This window comes from Penaeus vannamei, chromosome 39 (assembly GCF_042767895.1).
Source record: "Penaeus vannamei isolate JL-2024 chromosome 39, ASM4276789v1, whole genome shotgun sequence".
NCBI classification, from domain to species: Eukaryota; Metazoa; Arthropoda; class Malacostraca; order Decapoda; family Penaeidae; genus Penaeus; species Penaeus vannamei.
Genome location: NC_091587.1, coordinates 17,701,385 through 17,706,591, shown reverse-complemented (window position 1 = coordinate 17,706,591; position 5,207 = coordinate 17,701,385).

Below are 5,207 nucleotides of genomic sequence, written 5' to 3'. Positions count from 1 at the left end.
ATGAAACTGATTTTACCATTGATATTCAAATGTTCTATGTTTCATGTATAGTCAGCCAGTCTGTCCCATAACCACAATGTTTGGATTGTAAAAACATACCGATATCATGTCAACCATACCCTTGTCCTCTCCACGAAACGGTCATGTGACCTAATATCTCTAAATCTATGTTCATCCATATTCTTTCATGTTTTTCCATTGTATTTGTCTCAAAACGAACTTCGTTCATGGCAATTCCTGTGCCATCTACCTCAGACCGCTCGCCCTCGCGGGCTTGGCAGGACGCACCCTTCCCTGGGCCTCTGCCTTGCCCTCTGTACCAGTTACCCAGAATAAAGACAAGAAAACTGCGACAAGTTTAACTTCAGACCAACATCTTCAGAGTACGTCAGTATCTTACTTACTTACTACTGCCTTACCGCTTCGACCACGCTCTACCACAAACAACAACAAGTAATAATAGTGGGGGGTGGGACGCCTCCTTCCTCCCACTACATATATTACACCATGCAGTTGTAGCATATGACAGGGGATGCCCTCCACGGCTGCACGTGGCTGGTGGGCATGTATTTTCCGAAGAATTTTTATGTCCTTGGAGGGGGTTGCTCTCCTTTCCATACGATGCGGATTCGGTTTAATGGTTGGCCATCCTTGTACACTCGAATGGCCTTGTGAACTCCATCGAGTGCATATGCGTTGTCAAGGTCAAGGTCCTTGTTATAATGTGTGACGAGGTATTCGTCATATTTTTCCGATTTCTTCTTTTCATCGCATGATTTGAAGGTAATACCTCCAATAAGTCCCCCAGTAAAGTTTTCTATATAGCTCTGCTGGGAGCGAGCGACATAGATATATGGCGAGGAGAGCGTGTCCCCTCGCACAAGGTCAATGGGTGTACCCCCCAGGTTCGAAGAGGAGTTGTCAAGGTCCTGTAGCCATTTCATCTTTTCTTTTTTCGTGGTGCCTTCAGGGAAGGCAAGACGGACGTAGTTTTTCCTTGGTGCGAGTGGCGTCTTGCTGGCGTTAGTGGGCTCTCTTTTCTTTCTCTTTTTCTGGCCCACTAACGTGAAGCCGTCACCTCCTTGGTCAACGTCGGCGTCACCCACCTGGGCATCACCGTCATTTCGTGTCTCTTGCATGGCGATGGGTTCAACGGGCCTGTCCACTGAATTACAGGCTGAAGCGCACTCCTCAGCCGTGGGAGGGGTAGGACAGCTATCCCGCGAGTCCTTCCCCTCAGTGTTTACTTTGCGGTTTTCCCCCATCGTGGGGGTGGTGACCGCGGCGCCTGGCGCGCCTGGCTCGCCCGCCTCGTGACAGGTGAATTATGGCGCTCGGGACAACGGGGCACTCAGTTCCAACGGTCACTAACACAGTACTTGGCACTCGGCGGAGGAATGAATTCAATTGAATTTAAAACATAACCATGTTCACATCACTACTCTCATGACGTTTCAATTGCGAGGTATATGCGCACCTCAAGATTCATGAACAATTTCCTCGTACATGACACCAGAGATCCATGTGTAAGGGGCGAGGGCACCGGAGCAGGGCACCACACGACCTCTTCGTGTGAGGTCACGGAGTGTACTGATAATAGAGGTGCTAATGAAATATGTCGAGCAATCTCCGTAAAGTTTTACAAGGAAAGAAGAGTGGTGCTACGAAAACCACAGACAGCATTGATGATACGAAAAATGGTTATGATCATGATAATGATATTATTACATAATGACGATACTAGTAATGCCTCCTCCAGTGCCTCCTCGTGGCCACCCATGGAAACTGGGTACCTTGCGGTTCCAGGCTAAACTGAGGGGGATCTCGGAGCAGCAGGAGGCCCCAGAGGTTCAGGGCCATGGCCCACCGGCGTGTGGACACGCCCTGGCCCTGTACCAACTCCTGCCCCCTAGCCCCCTGGGGTTAATGGGAGGCTCGGGGGAGGTGGGCCTTGCCAGTCCTCCTCCCCCCAGATATAAACCAATCGGCAGTGAACCTTATAAATGGAGAGGCTGGGAGGAGGGGAAAAGCCCCTCCCACCCAGCAAGTGAGGCGGACTGTGGGCCCTGCTGGGAGGGCGACTGCTGGAGCACAGGCTGGGAAGGGGACTACCCGTCTCGCCTGCGCTCTGGTGGCCGCCAGCCCAGAGTGAAGCTTCGGGGGGAAAGCCCTGGGAACCCCACAGGTGGATGATGGGGCACGCAGCCCGCCACCCCCTTTTATATGGGGCAGCGTCGGTGGGGGTGGCAGAGGTGGCGTCTACCTGGAGTGACTGCCCAAGACTAAACCTCAAGCGGGAGGTCAGGGAGGGGGCTTGCAACATCTGTTCTTTGCGTCAGGATGGTTGGTTGCCTCTGCTGTCGAGGGAACTGGGGAAGCTGAGAGTAGAGGTGGCTGCTCTTTCGGAGGTGAGGAGGCCTGGCAGCGGCATGACCTGTGTAGGTGGCTACACCTATTACTGGTCGGGCTGCAGCAATGGCCACCATCTCCAGGGAGTAGCCATTGCCGTCTCCAGCAGACTCCAGCCCTCGGTAGTAGAGGTTACTCCTGTTGATGAGCGTATAATGGTATTGAGATTGAAGCTTTCTTTTGGCTTCATGTCTCTTATTGCTGTGTACGCTCCTACCGATGTTTGTAAACTTGACGTGAAAGAGATGTCCCCGACGAGATATTCGCATTGTTCTGGGCGACTTCAATGCGGTATCTGGCTGTGATCGAGCTGGCTATGAGATGTCTGTCGGTCCCCATGGTTCAGGAGCTGATGCCGGTAGCGAGAATAGCCTCCTTTTCCGGGACTTTGCTAGGTCCCAGAAATTGAGGATTTCTGGCTCCTGCTACCAGCGCCCACACCCACATCGCTGGACATGGTACAGTGATGCGGGTAACGCAGCCAAGGAGATCGACCACATACTTGTTAGCACTCGTTGGAGGATCCTTCAGAATTGCAGGGTGTACAGGAGTGCTGAGTTCTGTGGTACTGACCATAGATTAGTTGTGGCTACGCTCAGAGTCCACTTTAAAACTCCCCAGTGGTCCAAAGACCATCCAAGGTGTTTCATTTGAACAGGCCGAGGAAGGAGGAGTGTGGCCGGGGGTTTGCTGAGGCAATTTCTGGTCGTTTCACAGTGCATGGCAGTCTGACAGACCTGTTCTTCTGTGGGATACCTTTAAGCGTGAAACGCTTGATGCAGCTCAAGATACGATTGGTGTACCCCCGAGAGGAGTACAGAATTCCATCTCGCGGGAGACACTGGAAGCCACAGATGCATGTCGTGCGGCTCGTCTGACAGGGGATCGGGAATTGCACCGTTCTCAGGTGCGCAGAACTCGGTCCCTGTTAAGAAGGGACAAGGAACAGTTTATTAGGAGTCTTGCAGAGGAGGTAGAAGGCCATTTCTTAGTAAATGACCTTCGTCCTGCATACCAAGCCCTGAGAAAGCTGAACTCCAAGCCCTCTTCACAGGTGACAGCAGTTCGCTCAGTAAGTGGTCAGATCGTTTCAGATCCTGTTGCGGTGCGGGAACGTTGGGCTGAGTATTTTGAGCAGCTGTACCAGGTTGACCCACCAACAGTTAACTTGGATGCGGGTAGTGTCGAGATCCCGCTGCCGGATCCACCTATCAGTGAGGACCCTCCCTCCCTAACTGAAGTTAGGGTGGCGATTTCCAAGCTGAAGAGTGGTAAAGCAGCTGGTATTTGCGGCATACCAGCTGAACTGTTAAAGGCTGGTGGTGAACCTATGGCACGGGGGTTACATGCTGTCCTGGCTGCCATCTGGCAGTCCGGTTCCGTTCCTCCTGACCTGTTGAGGGGTGTTGTCATCCCTGTCTGGAAGGGAAGGGGGACCGGTGGGACTGCAGCAATCACCGAGGCATCACACTGCTCAGTGTACCAGGCAAGGTTCTCGCCCACATCCTTCTGAGACGTATCAGAGACCATCTACTGAGGCACCAGAGACTGGAGCAATCCGGATTCACTCCTGGTAAGTCCACAATAGACCGTATCCTCGCGCTTCGAGTCATTGTAGAGCGCAGTTGTGAGTTCGGGCGTGGGCTGCTTGCAGCCTATATCGACCTCAAGAAGGCGTTCGATACGGTGCATCGGGAGTCACTTTGGGAGATCCTGAGGCTGAGAGGAATACCAACAAGGATTATTGGACTAATAGCAAGCCTGTATACTGGTACTGAAAGTGCTGTAAAGTGTGGAGGGGGCCTGTCGAGCTTCTTTCCTGTTAGTTCAGGAGTGAGGCAAGGCTGTGTCCTTGCACCAACTCTTTTCAACACTTGCATGGACTGGATACTGGGCAGAGCTACTGTTCAAAGTCATTGTGGGGCAACGCTGGGCAATATCAAGGTTACAGACCTTGACTTTGCTGATGACGTTGCCATTCTATCTGAGTCTTTGGAAACCCTAGTGGGGGCTCTCGATGCATTTAGCAATGAAGCGAAGCCCCTGGGTCTAGAGGTCTCCTGGACCAAGACCAAGGTCCAGGAATTTGGGGACTTGATAGAAGAACCTGTTCAGTCGGTACGTGCTTGCGGCGAGGACATTGAAGTCACAGAGAGCTTTACATACCTTGGTAGTGTAGTTCATAACTCTGGGCTGTCAGACCATGAAGTCAGCAGACGGATTGGCCTGGCAGCAGTGGTCGTGAACTCTCTCAACAAGAGTATTTGGATATGTCGGTACCTGTGCAGAAGGACCAAGCTATGGGGTTTTCAAGGCCCTGATAATGCCAGTTTTGCTATACGGTAGCGAAACCTGGACATTGCCCTGTGCCTTGGAGGCTCATCTTGAAGCCTTTTGTAATAGGTCCTTGCGCCGGATCATGGGGTACTGTTGGTGGGACCATGTGTCCAAACAACGGTTGCACCGTGAGACTGGCACAAGCCCTGTTATCTGCACAATCCGTGATCGCCAACTCAGGCTATACGGCCACCTGGCTCGCTTTCCTCAGGATGATCCTGCCCATCAGGTCGTCTCTATTCGAGACAACCCTGGGTGGAGGAGGCCTGTGGGACAGCCGAGGAAGTCATGGCTTGGGCAGATCGACCAAACCTGCCGTGAAAAACTAGAGATGGGCCGAGTCCCTGCCTGGCGTCTAGCCATGAGGGATCCTCGTTGGTGGGAAGCGAAGGGTGGATGCGGCTATGCGCCCCCGTCGGCGTCAGCCCCCATGATGATGATGATGATGATACTAGTAATAA